This window comes from Triticum urartu, chromosome 6 (assembly GCF_003073215.2).
Source record: "Triticum urartu cultivar G1812 chromosome 6, Tu2.1, whole genome shotgun sequence".
Taxonomy (NCBI): Eukaryota; Viridiplantae; Streptophyta; class Magnoliopsida; order Poales; family Poaceae; genus Triticum; species Triticum urartu.
Window position 1 is genome coordinate 773,868 of NC_053027.1, and position 15,683 is coordinate 789,550.

The 15,683-nt window shown below is 49.6% G+C and overlaps 1 pseudogene; it reads right to left on the reverse strand.

The window, feature by feature from the left end:
• Nucleotides 1-15,683, reverse strand: part of LOC125513676 — a 62,519-nt pseudogene that overhangs the window by 44,460 nt on the left and 2,376 nt on the right.

Genomic DNA, 15,683 nt, shown 5'->3' on the forward strand with positions numbered 1-15,683 from the left:
GATCCAATCGATCCAAGCACCGAACGTATGGCACCTTAGTGTTCAGCACACGTTCAACTCGATGATGTCCCTCGAGCTCTTGATCCAATTGAGGCCGAGGGAGAGTTCCGTCAGCACGACGGAGTGGTGACGGTGATGATGAAGTTACCGGCGCAAGTCTTCGCCTAGGCACTATGACGATATGACCGAGGTGTGTACCTGTGGAGGGGGCACCGCACACGGCTAGGAACAATTGATGTGTGTTCTAGGGATGCCCTCCCCATGTATATAAAGGAGGGAGAGGGAGGAAGGCAGCCTAGGGCGCGCCCAAGTAGGAGGAATCCTACTTGGGCCCCTAGTCCAATTCGGCCCCCTTACCATATTTGGACAAGGGGGAAAGGAAGGAGGGTTAGGGGAAGGAAGTAGGAGTCCTACTTCATACTTTCCTTGTCCTCCTCTCCTTTCCGTTTCTCCCGACGTGGCTGGCCCTATACGGGGTGCACCAGACCCTTGTGGGCTGGTGTGTTCCCTTACTTGGCCCATTAAGTCCATATCTTTGCCGGGGGTTGTCCGGAACCACTTCCGGTGACCCGGTATCACCCGGAGCACTTCCGGTGTCCAAATACCATCGTCCTATATATGAATCTTTACCTCTCGACCATTTCGAGACTCCTCGTCATGTCCGTGATCTCATCCGGGACTCCGAACAAACTTCGGTCATCAAATCACATAACTCATAATACAAATCGTCATTGAACGTTAAGCGTGCGGACCCTACAGGTTCGAGAACTATGCAGACATGACCGAGACATATCTCCGGTCAATAACCAATAGAGGAACCTGGATACTCATATTGGTCCTACATATTCTACGAAGACCTTTATCGATCAAACCGCATAACAACATACGTTGTTCCCTTTTTCATCGGTATGTTTCCTGCCTGAGATTCGATCGTCGGTATCCTCATACCTAGTCCAATCTCGTTATCGGCAAGTCTCTTTACTCGTTCCGTAATGCATCATCCCGTAACTAACTCATTAGTCACATTGCTTGCAAGGCATATAGTGATGTACATTACCAAGAGGGCTCAGAGATACCTCTCCGATACTCAGAGTGACAAATCCTAATATTGATCTATGCCAACTCAACAAACACCATCGGAAACACCTGTAGAGCATTTTTATAATCACCCAGTTACGTTGTGACGTTTGATAGCACACAAGGTGTTCCTCTAGTATTCGGGAGTTGCATAATCTCTTAGTTTGAGGATCGTGTATAAGTCATGAAGAAAGCAATAGCAATAAAACTAAACGATCATTATGCTAAGCTAACGGATGGGGGTTGTCCATCACATCATTCTCTAATGATGTGACCCCGTTCATCAAATGACAACACATGTCTATGGCTAGGAAACTTAACCATCTTTGATTAACGAGCTAGTCAAGTAGAGGCATACTAGGGACACTCTGTTTTGTCTATGTATTCACATATGTATCAAGTTTCCGGTAAATACAATTCTAGCATGAATAATAAACATTTATCATGATATAAGGAAATATAAATAACAACTTTGTTATTGCCTCTAGGGCATATTTCCTTCAGTGTCATGTGCTTTTCTGTCACCGGGACTGAGCACCGCAAGATTGAACCCATTACAAAGCATCTCTCCCATTGTAAGAATAACCAAGAAAAATCAAGATACAAATACGTGTCATGTCCCTTTCTGTCACTGGCACTTGGCGCTAGGTTAGTCCCAAAAAATGATATAAAATAGCATAATAATGCATATAAAACCTCCAAAATGAATAATATAATTGGATGGATTAGTAAAAAAAATTATAGATATATTAAAGACGTATCAGGGTGGCCGGGGGCTGCACACGAAACGACAACCGGACACGTCATCTTCATGAACATCGAGGGCCGATGGCAGCAGCCGGCTTCATCTTCGGCCGTGCGGCCGCAGCTCCAGCCGCCACCATCGGGATGTAGAGAGAGAAGGGAGAAGAGAGATCAAAGTTGGCTCTCACCTTGAGGGAAAGATGATCAGCATGTCTTCTCGTCGGGAATTCAAATGCACAACTCAGCACGCCTGCTCACCTTCGCTTCCCGGCCGCCTGCATGAGAAGGAAGACGAGCGCACGTCAGGCCGTCTCAGGGACTACTGGGTCCATCCTCCGGCGCTTTGCCCGGTGCATCCTTCTGGTCCGCTCGACGCGTCTCTGTCCGCCCCTGCCCATGCGCTGCAGGCGCCGGACAGGACCGAGCCCCCTGCGTGTTGCCAGGCGAGCGCCTCGCGTGGGCACCTCGCTCCTCCTCGTCTCCTTGTGTGCTTGGTGTTGGTTGTGTATTTATAGTTGGAAGGTAGGGCGCTGCGTCCCGCGCCGCGGCCGACCGGTCCGATCTTTTTTTAATAGATATGTGTTGAACATGTGTACATGTACGTAGGTTTGGGTCTTGTACGTCTATTTTACGAGACACGATACCGGTCACATCCCTTATATATATATATATATATATATATATATATATATATATATATATATATATATATATATATATTATATATATATGTGTGCGCGCGCGCGCGCGCGCCTAATGCATGATTAATGAGATATCGATGCACCAAACCATTCTCTACATGATATCTATCGCAAGTCGATCCTTTCCCGCTTCCGCCTAACCCTAGCCGCCGCCGCCTCCCCGCGCCGCACCTCCCCTCCCGCGCCGTGCCCGCTCGATCCCGCTGGCCACCTGCCCGATCTCGCTAGCCGCCTGCTTCGCTAGCCGCCCGGCTCGCTAGCTGCGCCGTACGCCCACCAGCCCGATCCCGCTCGATCCCGATCCCGCTGTACACCTCACTAGCTCACCGCCCGATCCCGCCCCCGCTCGCTACCTGCCACGCTTGTTCGGTCCTCCCAGCAAGCGAACCCCGTGCCCCCACTTGCTACCTGCCACGCCCGCGCCGCTTGCTAGTTACCACGCTCGCGCCGCTCCCTAGCTCCCGCGCCGCCTGATTGCATCACCCATGCCGCTCGCTAGCTTCGCTCGCCGCCGCTGCTTGCCTGCATCGCCGCGCTGCACCACCACCGAGCTGCTATGCCTTCCTCCGCTTCCTCCTACTCCAACCCCTTCGCCGGGGCGGACCCTACCGACATCCGTGACATCAACGTCCACGACCGCGTCCCTGTCGTCCTCGATGCCACCGACACCACGTACTTTGCATGGAAGACGTACTTCTTGCTACTCTTTCGCGAGAACAACCTCATGCATCACGTTGATGGCTCCGTCGACTCCCGCGCCATGGTGGGCGACTCCGAGTGGACCGCGATCGACGCCACACTCATCCGGTGGTTCTTCACCACCATCTCGAAGGACCTGTTTCACACGGTCATGAGCGATGGTGATGACGCCCGCGCCCTGTGGGTCAAGCTCAACGGCCTCTTCACCGACAACAAACTTCAACGCCGCGTTTTTTTGCAGCAGGAATTTTTTGACTGTCATCAGGATGATCAATCTATCGATGACTACTGCTGCCGCCTGAAGACGTTGGCGGATGAGCTCCGTGACATCGTCGCCAAGGTTGCTGATGACCTCCTCCTCAGCACACTCACCGCCGGCCTCAACGCGGACTTTGGTAACGCCGCATCCAACCTCTCCCTCACACTGGAGCCCTCCTTCCCCAAGTTTGTGGCATACTTGCGGTTGGAGGAGCGCTGGATGAAGTGGGTCAAGAAGCGCGTGCAGCACCACGCCCTCGCCGCCGGCACCTCACGTGGCGCCCACCACCGGCCGCCCCGCCCGCGCCTCGCCACCAGCCACCGCCCGCGCCTGCACCCCCCGCCCCTCCCGCTGCCCCCAGCAGCCGCACCAGGGTGGCTGGGGCCGCGGCAACCGCCGCGGGGGTTGTCGCAAACAGGCGCAACTGGGGCCCCTCGTCAGCAGCAGCAGCAGGCCACCCCACCCTGGACGTATGGCACCAACCCGTGCACGGGCGTCGTACATGCGTACTCGATGCCGGTCCCTCGGGCTCCTGCTCCGGGCATCCTTGGACCTCGTCCAGCGAGCCACCAGGCGCTCTTCACCGCGCAGAACGCTGCTCCCAACTGAGGCTACGGGGCCGCACCCGCACCCGCACCCGCGCCCGCGCCTACCTACGGTGTCGCGCCCGCGCCTACCTACGGTGTCGTGCCCGCCTATGGAGGGTTTCTCCCTCCCCAGGTGCCGCCACCGTGGGACCCGGCCCTCCTCGCTGCTCTGCACTCGGCTCCGTCACCAAGTAACTACGGTGGCGGAGGTGACTCGTACATGGACTCGGGCGCCACCACTCACATGACTGCTCATCCCGGTAACCTCACGTCTTCCACTCCTGTTCATACTCCCACTCGTATCATCGTTGGTAATTCCTCTCTACCCATTACACATGTCAGTCATATGTCGTTTCCTTCTACTTCTACTCCCATTAACATGTCTAATGTTCTTGTTTCCCCTAACCTAGTTAGCAACCTTGTCTCTGTTCGTCGCCTTGCTCGTGAGAATCCTCTAACTATTGAATTTGACGACCTTGGCTTTTCTGTGAAGGACGCCCGTACACAGATGGTACTCCACTGATGTGACAGCCCGGACGAGCTTTATCCGGTGTATCCTTCCGGCGCCACCACCACCACCCGTCCTGCCGCCCTCGCCGCTAGTTTTGATCTCTGGCACGCCCGCCTCGGTCACCCCAACTCCACAGTTTTGCGTCAGATTCTTCAGAGTTTTTCATTCTCATGTAATAAGGTTGACGACCACTCCTGTGAGGCCTACCGTCTTGGCAAGCATGTTCGTCTCCCCTTTAGCAAGTCTACACACATTTCTACTTTTCCGTTTCAGTTATTGCATAGTGATGTTTGGCCGTCCCCGGTTGCAAGCGACGCGGGTTATTTATACTATTTGGTGATATTGGATGATTTTTTCCATTATGTGTGGACATTCCCTCTCCCTCGCAAGTCCGACGCTCTCGCCACACTCACCGCCTTTTACTCCTATGTCACCACATAATTTGGTCGACCTATTCTCGCCTTGCAAACCGACAACATAAAAGAGTTCTACAACGTCATTGTCCGCAATCTCCTTGTGTCGCACGGAACCATCTTCCGGCTCAATTGCCCCTACCCATCACAACAGAATGGTCGCGCTGAGCATGTCCTCCACACTCTTAATGACTGTGTCCGCACGTTGCTCTTCTACTCCAATGTGCCTCCTCGGTTCTGGCCGGATGCCCTCGCGACCGCCAGCTTTCTCATTAACATTCGCCCATGTCGTCCCTGCTGGAACTACTCCCCTCGCTAGCTCCTCTTCGGTGCGGCTCCATCTTATGATGGTCTTCGCATTTTCGGGTGTCTCTGTTATCCTAGCACCGCGTCCACCACTCCTCACAAATTCGCTCACCGGTCGCTTCCTTGCATCTTGCTCGGTTGTCCTCCCAACACCAAAGGTTACCGATGCAATGATCCAGTGTCCCACCGCGTTATCACTTCGCGGCATGTGTACTTTGATGAGCAAGTGTTCCCGTTTCAGCAGGTACCATCGGCGCCTCCCGCGGCGCGACTCGCGCCTGCTCCCACCCCTGGCGAGTTGCCCTCTCCGCCGCGCCGAGCACTGGGCTCGGCCCTGCTCGCGCCTCCAGCGCCGGCCGCGCCCTCCCGCGGTGCCTCGGGTGTGGCAACCCCTTCGGGCGCCCCCGCCGTCGCGGCCCTGGCACCCCCGCCACCTCGGCCCCTGGCGTCGCCTCGGCCGCCCCCTCGGACGCCCCCGATGCCGCGGCCCTGCTGGCCGCCCCCGACGCCGCGGCTACTCCAGCCGTTCCAGAGAGCGGCTCGAGCTCATCCTCGCCGGTCCCCCTCTCGGTTGTCGCCGCACCTCTCACCGGTGTGGTCACTCGGGCTCGGACTGGGACGATTTGTCCCAGCACACGATACACCTCCGACGAGTACGCATGCGCCACGTCCGCCTCGGCCCCGTCCCCGCTCCCCACCTCCGTCCGTGCAGCCCTTCGGGATCTGAACTGACTTGCTGCAATGTGTGAGGAGTTCAACCCCCTGCAGCGCAACCATACATGACAGCTTGCCCCGCGGCCTCCCTGTGCCAATGTCATCACTGGCAAGTGGGTCTTCCCCACAAGACTAGGCCCGACGGTTCCCTTGAGCGCTACAAGGCGCGTTGGGTCGTGCGCGGCTTTCGCCAGCGCGCCGGCGTGGATTTCACCGACACCTTCGCCTCGGTTGTCAAACTGGGCACGATTCGTGCTGTTCCCCAGCTTGCTGTTTCTCGCGCCTGGCCCGTTCACCAGCTCGATGTGTGCAATGCTTTTCTGCATGGCCACCTCGACGAGCAGGTGTTCTGTCAGCAGCCTACTGGTTTTATCGACACCGACCATCCAGACCATGTGTGCTTGCTCTCCCGTTCTCCCGCGCCTCGGGCCTGGTACCAGCAGATCGCGGCCTTCCTTTAGCAGCAGGGGTTCCGGTCCACACGGTCCGATGCCTCCCTGCTTGTTTATCACCAGGGCACCGCCACCGCGTACCTTCTCCTATACGTCGACGACATCATCCTCACTGCGTCCTCGCCAGCGCTACTACACAAGATCAAAGCTCGCCTAGGAACCGAGTTCACCCTCAAGGACTTGGGGCCTCTCCACTACTTCCTCGGCAACGAGGTTGTTCGCCGGGCCACTGGCTTCTTCCTACATCAGCAGAAGTATGCCTACGAGCTTCTGGAGCGAGCTGGCATGCTTAACTAGAAACCTGCTCCTATGCCTGTCGACACGAAGGCTAAGGTGTCCGCCGTCGAGGGTTCTCCGGCGTCTGACGCTCCCTTCACTACTAGGAAAAGGACTATAGCTAATATGGACATTAATGGCGCACCACATATGTGGTGCGCCACTGCTATATAGCAGTGGCGCACCATGTGAAGGTACGACGCCATTAGTGTCCATATCACTAATGGCACGCCACACCCACGGTGCGACACTACTAACAATTTTTTTCTTTCAAAACTAGTAATGGCGCACGAGGGGACAGTGCGCCATTACTAGTTTTAACTAGTAATGACGCACCACACACTCTATGCGCCACTTCTAGCAAATTATTTTTACTTCTTTTTTTAAAACTAGTAATGGCACACCAGGGGATAGTGCGCCATTACTAGTTTTAACTACTAATGGCACACTGTCTCCTGGTGCGCCACTACTAACATTTACACATCACACGTTTGAGCCTTACAAAAAATTCACCAAACCCACACCCCCCTCGTGGACCGCCTTTTCAGTTTCAAAAAGATAAAAGAAAATGATAGAAATGTCAAAAAGATAAACTCATAGACCAACATGGGGGCATCAACTTCAAGGCAACAACCAATGAGCCTAACAATATTCTTGTGGATGACTTGAGATTGGATGATGACTTCATTTGCAAATTGTTCACTCTAGCACAGAACCATTTATCGGCTTCTTTACGGCAACTAGTTTATTCTCGAGAAGGCCCTTGTAAACTTCACCAAAGCAACCTTTTCCAATTAAGTTGATATTCTTCAAAATTGGCTTGAGCTCATCCTTTTTGAAAAGCTTAATCACATTTACCTTCTCCAATGTTGGGCCGCCATTCCTTTTGTATAATTCATTCGCTTTCTTTTTCTCTTTGCGAAGAATAACAAGAAATGATATAATCACCACAAAAAGTACACCACCTATTGCACCTACATGGACAAAAAATAAACTTAGTTTATTTCACTAAATTCGCAATTGCAAATCAAGCAGAAATGTATGTAATTAAGAAGTAAATAGTTTTTTTCATGTACTCAGAATCTAAAAAAACTTTCAACTATAACTATAAGAAGAAAAGAATCTAAAACAAGGCAGCCAAGAGGCTGAAACTATGAGGAATGTGTGCAGAGGACAAGGAAAGTATCTACTCCCTCCATTCTAAAATAACTTAATTTGTAGGTTTGTCCTAATTTGACCAATTCTATTAAAAATGTGCGAAGATCTACAAAACCAACTATAAATAGTACAAAAATGTGTCATAAAGAATCTGAAGAAACTAATTTACTGTTTAAGTTATTAGTATATTTTTCTATAGATGTGATAAAAAACAAGTCTGACTTCGGACAAATCCAGAACTTCAATTATTTTGGAACAGAGGCAGTAGCTTGTAAATGGCAGTAAGGACATTCACATAAATTAAGCAGTATAACCGACTGTGTTTGGAGTCCTTTGAAACAAGCAGAGTGTGAATTTTATAGAGATTTACTACTACTCTGTGAGGTTACTTATAAAATTTAGGGGTACCTTTTTGGCAACATTTTTTAGTGTTGTAAGGCATACGTGTGGCAGATCTCAGGAGAGGATGGATGGCAACTAGGACTGTCACCGGCTTCATGGAGCTACTGAATAATTTTTACATACAGCCGCTTTTCTTACATGTGTTTTTACGATAGTGCAGTGTAGTAGTAGCTTACCCACAGGCCACAGCCGCCTTTGCTGCTAGAGGGAATATATCTGTGCAGGTTCCCCCTCTGCCGTCGTCCTTCATTCTGAATTTGCATGGACAGTCATAGCCTCCGAGCTTGTTTGTGCAGACCCCACCATTTGAGCATGGATTTTGGAGGAGGTTGCACTCATCAATGTCTGAAGAATCAACATTTTTCGGAGTTAACGAATTGTCATGTATGTATGTTGGACATTTTAGGAAATCAACATTTGCATGGACAATTATTTGGATGTATACTGGAGGAGATGTTGGAGTATGTACCTGGGCATCCGTTAGGGAAATAAGGGTTGCCCGCGTAACCGTCCAGGCACTTGCAGATGTAGCCAGGAGTATATCCATATGTTGCATAGGCACAATAGCTGTTGCTGTTGAGGCAGGCGTAGTCCTGAGGCGGCGGCTGTCCTTTTGCCGGACACAAACCGTCCCCAGCAGTGAAATTGAGCACCATGCGGACGCCCTGGGGAAACGGGCCAATAGCTCCTGTGTGACGTTTTTCATGCGAATTGGAAGGAGTGCGACGTTGTTGGAATGAATGGCTGCGATGCGACGTTTTAGAAGCAAACAATAGCTCCAATGCGACATGGCTCTGTTTAACCAGGAAATGAAAAACACGAGGGGTTAGCGATTCGAGTTATGACACGCGAGACCTAGAAGTTACTCGCATGCGGGTGGGACCCACAACTTATCCACGCAAGCATGCCCGTGCTCGCATGCGGGTGGGACCCACAACTTATCCACGCAAGCATGCCCCGACCCGAGCCAGCCACGAGCCCGAGCCAGCCCACCCCACCCCCCCGCCCTCCATTGCTTGCCCTGCCCCTTTCCTTCCCACCTTCTTCTTCCTCTGCTCCGGCAACGAAGCGCGCCGCCGGCGAGTGATGTCTAGCTCGACTTCGGCCTCCCGCCAACCATGGACGCAGTATGGTCCACTGTCGTTGACAAGATGCCCCGATTGCCCGCGCATGGAGCCTCTGAAGCGTTTGACTTGTGTGAGGGAAGAAAATGGCAACCGTGGGCGCGAGTTTGTGAAATGCTTGAGCAAGCCACAGCCGGGGCAGGTTAGATCTGTGTTCTTGACCAATCCTATGGTCTCCTTTCTCCCGATTTCTTTCTTTTTTCCTCGAATTAGGGCGGTGGATCTGGGTGGTGGATCTAGGATTCATGCGCCTCCGGCGCACTGTTTTTCAGGTTCTGAAGAAATGTGGGCATTTTGAGTGGCTCGATGACTATGTTGAAAGGTTGAAATTGGAGGGATCAACCGGAACACAAGAGCTCAATTTTGGGGGGCGGCTTGCCGTGGAACAAGCCCCCAATTTGGCGGACAGAGCCGATCCGATGATGCACAGTGCAGAACTGAAGTGTGAATTGAAGAAAATTGGCAAGCAACTAAAGCATCTGATCGATTTGAAGCGGCAAGCAAATATGATGGCTGGAGCATTTTATGGTTGTGTCATTGCTATGGGTTTATTTTACTTGATGTTCATCAATTGCTAGAATTTGTTAGAGTTTCAGTTAATGTGTCAACTAGTTTCAGGGGATTTGTTAGATGAATTTGAATTAGTGTGAAGCAAAACTTGCTTGAATTATTGTAATGATATTCTCAGGGGCCGTATTCAGTGTTCGTGCTCTGTTTCCTCTGTTTTTGTTCTTCAGTTAACAGAGTACACACCCAAATTCAGTTTCTAGTAAAAAAACAAAACTGGGCTGCCGAATAGATGTTGGGCCGTGAGAAAATGGGCCCTGAGAAAATAACCATGCCCAAGACCAGCCCACCCGCGTAGGGGCACCAGCCCACCTCTAACTTCGGCAAATAAAATGGGGCCCAATAAAATGTTACTTGTCCTTTTATTTTGCCTTTTTCTTGCACTAAAGTTTGTGATGGATATTTTTTTGATGCATTAAAGCTAAATGTTAATTGTTTTTATGCATGTCTACTGTTCCATGAACTAAATGAGTTGCATGCTTGCATGAAGTGCCCGAAGTAAATTAGTTTGCATTTTCTAGTTGCACCCATGTCCATAGTGGGTTTGCATGGGGCTCCTAGTTGCATGTCCATAGTTTGGCCAATATTTTGAAGATGTTGTGTGTGGTGATTGGGGTGTAGAAACCCGGGCCCGTAGCAACCCATAGCAATGCACGAATAATAAGCAAAAACAACCCCTAGGAATCCACAAATAATAGCACAAAACACACAATATATATAGTAGCATACCCAATGATTATATAGAAGCATAACGATTATATAGAAGCATACCCAACGATTACATAGTAGCATACTCATAGTTCCACGGGGCATGATAGCCTTACAACTTTAAGTACTAATAAAACTTAATAATAGTAGCATAACTATTACAACTTAAAAAAACTAATACGATAGATCTAAGCTAGATAGATAGGGGGGCACAAAACGCGGGTTCTTTGGGTTCTTCTTCTCCTCCTCCTCCGGGGCCACCTCGCTCCTCGGGCGCCCTCGCTCCTCCGGGCGCCGCCCTTCACTCCTCCCCCTCCCTGTTGTTGATGGGGTACGGGAGCGTGTGCATGACGCCGTTGGTGGGGAAGATGCCGTTGAAGTCGGTGAAGATATTGTAGGTTGTGAAAGCTATGAACTCACAACCTACCCAAAACGCTCGCCCGAGGAGATGGAAAGCATCGAAAGGGTTAGTGAAAGTGGCGAGGAGCCCAACCACAACGCCGTTGTGGTTGACCTCCTCAACATGGTACATCCGAGGAGAGCCGCGGGGGAGGTGGTGGAAGCCGGCCGCAAGGAAGAACTCCGTTAACTCCCTTGCGCCCCTCCACCTCGAGATCGCCCAAACCCTAAGGGTTCTCTCGACATACACTCCGGCCGGGTAGAGCCTTTCTGGCGTGGTTGGGGGGAAGCGGTAGGTGGGGCCAGTGTACTGCATGGTGGCGGGGTGGCTCGAGGGCTCGATCGGATTTGATGGAGAAGAAGGAAGAAGGAGGGCAGAGGAGGCAGAGGATGGGGTGTGGATGAGGAGGGAGAGGAAGACGATAGTGCCCGGCTTAAATAGCCCAAGTGCGACGTGGTTTCACCGGTGAAGATGGGCGGGCGGCGTTTGGTGGCACCCTAGAATTAATGGGCGGGCGGTGTTTGGTGGCGCCCCATGAAAGTGTGTACACGAGCGTGGGAAACGGGCTGCGATCCTTCTGTGCCACCGGTCGCGGGTCAAGGGGGACGGGTTCACGCACGCGTCTGTGCCGTCGTGGGTCAAGGGGACACGCCTGCCCCGGGTTCTCTGCGTGTGCCGCCCGTGCATTCATGCCGTAGCCCATTAATTTGCACATCTTGCTAGTGCCTGGCTAGAGGGAGACGTGACAATAATGGACGCCTTCATTTGCCCATCTTGTAACGGGCAGCACGCCATTTGAACTGCATCGATACCCACATCGATACCCCATGCCAGTTTTGCGTCCTCAAAGAGGAGCACGCCATGTACAGCACGCCATGCAGCGTTGGCTTTTTGGTTGTCTTCATCGGGGTGCTCCATTGTGGCCGGGTGCATGCTTTGATGCGACGATGCATCGGTTGTAATGGTATGCATGCGACAGCTTACTGCGTAGGGGTGGCGGAGCAGGGCTACGTCGAGGCCATGCATGCAAGCGGGCCCACATGCAAGCACGGGCGCAGTTCTGCGGGTGAGCATGCATGCTGCGGGTGGGCACGGGCACGCATGCAACGATGGGAATGGGCACTGCGTAGGCTTGGTCCATGCACCGCGTCAACTCTTGTCGTTGGATTCAAATGAACGGTCCTGATGCCCCAACGAGAGGCTGATCCAAACCCCACCGATTCAACCAATCAGGGCGTCTCATGCGGATCGATATACACTGTAGCTAACCCTAGCGCCTGATCTCAACCGTCCACGCACAACGATCGACGACCCAGTAGTGTGCGGGGTTTTGAGGGGTTTTGGCTGATTAGGGTTGAGCATAACTAATTCAAAAAAAATCAAAAAAATATAAAACTTGCGCACATAGTCTTATTATGTCGTATAGTAACGAGAAAAAATTATAAATATGATTTACATACATTTTTACGAAAAATCCTTCACAAAATTGTCATTCCTCGAACAATGTAGTATGGAGTTCAAGGGAGAGAGTAGTGGGCACCCGAGAGTATAGGTGGGGTTTTGAAAATGAAAAGTGTGAAAACCTCACCAAAACTTCATTTTGGATTGACTAAGAAAGATCTTAACTTACTTTTCTCATTTTCATGTTTTTAAACTTGTTTTATATATAATTTTCTATTAAACCTTGTTTTTCCAAAAAAAGAAAATAATAGAAAATTAATTCAATAAATAGTGAGACTTTAGATTTACACTATATAGGTAGAAAAATTATTTGTCTGGTTTAGACAAGGTGCAAAAAAACTTGCTTAAATATGAGGCCATTTACCCTACCTTTGAAGGTCATTTGAGACACACTTTTCATGACTATGAGTTCAACTTACCAAAAGGGCTGGGAATGATCAGCAAACAAACATATTTCAGTTGAGGTACTTTAGATAGCATTAAAACATCAATACCCCATCCCTAATTCAAATTTGAGCCCAAATTTGAATTTTATTTGGCTGGTTTAGACAAGGTACCAACAAACAAGTTCGAATAGAAATACGGGATGCATAGTGACTACCAGTACGCACCAAGTTACAAATATTATTACATGCCCCAAATTCAAAACTGTTCTCTGTTCTACCTCTTCCTACCACGTCGCGTGCCCTTCTTCGCCTTAGCACTTCTTGTTTTTGGTTCAACTACACACACAAGTTCACTGATCATCTTGGTTTTTTTCACTGGTCTTTTCAACACCTCACCAACACCCTCGTGATTAGTGTCTTCAGTCTCAATGTTGACAGCAGTTTCAGTTTCTTCAGTGTGTACCTCAACATGGGTTTCTTCAGTCTGAACCTCGACACGCTCAGGTTCAGTTTCAACCTCGAGAGCAGTTTCTTCAGTCTGAACCTCGACACGCTCAGGTTCAGTTTCAACCTCGAGAGCAGTTTCTTCAGTCTGAATGTTGACTGCAGCAGGATTTTCTTCAATCTGCTCAGGCTGAGGCACACTTCTCTTCTTTCTATCGCCATTGACTCTTGCTTTTTTTGTTGGCCAACACTGTTCAACAACAAGGGGCTGACTTGCTCGCTTCCTCCTGGCCATTGGGAAAATGTTATAGATATAGTAATTGGAAAAAAGCACCAAATCAAAACACAGACAAATAAACAAGAACATACTTTGTCTTATCAGGAGTGTAACGGCATTTGACAGATCCCACTCTGTGCCCAAGTTCCTGGCACAACTTGCATCTGTTTTTGGCTTTCCATCTTTATTTCCCTTCTTACTACTCCCACCTTTCTCAAACCATGCCTTGAATCTACTCTGTTTAGGCCTGCCAGCCTTTCTTTTCATCAAGGGAGGACACATGGAAAATTCAATGTCTACTTCAGGCCACTGAGACTGATCTGTTAGTGCTGGAATTGGAGTAGCATATGCAGCTTTGAATTTTGCTACCGAATAATATTCATGCAAATATGGGTGCATGTTTATCTTCGGTTGGGATGCTAAGAAGAGAATGGCATGCTCACATGGTTTACCAGTGTGTTGCCACTCGAGGCAAGTGCAATTATGCAATTCAGTGTTAACAACATGTCTCCTTCCAGTTTTGTTATCTCTAACTTCAGCACCCCAAGGTGAAGATTTTTCAACAAACAAATGTGAAAGACATCTGCTCCTATTGACCACCTGTTGTACCACTGCTAGAAGCTTATCTCCTTGCAGACAATCACCTATCCTTCTTCTCAATTCCCACAACCGCATGAGCATGATCCTGATTTGGTCAACCATGTCATGCACAGGCAAATCTTTTAACTCCTTCACCTTGTTGTTGAAACTCTCTGCCAAATTGTTGTTGATGTGGTCACACTTGATGGCAGTGTTGAATGCTGACCTGTACCATAACAAAGAATGGTAGGTGTTCAGCCATGGACCAAACTCATCACATGCTGCCATTATCTTATCAAGATGATATTTGTGTGTCTGTCTAGTGTAAGATCTTGCTGCTGGCCACATGCGCCCAAATTCTTCTCCTCTAAATTTTTTGATCAAATTCATCCACAAATGACCGAAGCACTCCCTCTGCTCAGCATGTGGGAAAACATTTTTCACTGAATTTTCAAGCCCCTTGCATGCATCTGTGTGTATAGCCAAAGGTGACACTGGCCCTAGGCATCTTTTCAACTGGATCATGAACCATGTCCATGAAGCCTCTGTTTCTGACTGAAACAAGCCAACAGCAATAGAAAACATCCAGTTGTGTCCATCTAGAGCATTGCATGCTGCCAACTGACCATTCCACTTGCCTGTCAAAAATGATGAGTCTATGCTCAAATATGGACGGCACCCTGCTTTGAACCCATCAATGCAAGGCTTCAAAGCCATAAAAAACTTGGAGAACTTGACTTCACCTTTGGCTGATACCTCTGTATCTATCTCCACAACACTGCCAGGTGACCTCTTTTCCACCTCTGCTTTGAAGTTGTAAAGCATCCTAAATGTATTTGCCCAATCACCATATAAATTTTTCATTGCCCTTTGTTTTGCCTTCCACACTGTGGTATATTTCAGTTTAATGGGGTACATCTTTTCCAAGTCTATTTTGAGTTTCTTCGCAGTAGTGTTTGGTGTTTTGGCTAAAATTGGGGTGATCTTTTCTGCAACCCAAAGTTGTGATGTCATGGTTGATACTCTCTGTGAACTTGTAATACAAGTATGTTGATTGGGCATTTGGTTAACCCTGACAGTACGTCCATCAGGTTGCAGTCTAGCAGATATGTACCACTTGCAAGGCTTCACACTACCATCAAATCCTCTGCACCTCGCAAAAAACTTCTTTCTATCAGTCCAAATAGTCTTGGCATCAAACTCATGTTTCACTGCATAAGTCTTGAAACACATCCTAAACTCCTTCATGCTTGGGAACAACTTTCCTACTTCAATGACAGGGTTTTCATTGTCATACACATGCACCAGCTAATCATCATGTGCATCATCTACCTCATCTGCAGCTTGTTGCATCAACTGTCCATCTACTTCTTCATCAGCATTAGCAGGCAAACTAGATTCACCCCTCTCCTGCTTATCTCTGTCATCGACTGGAATG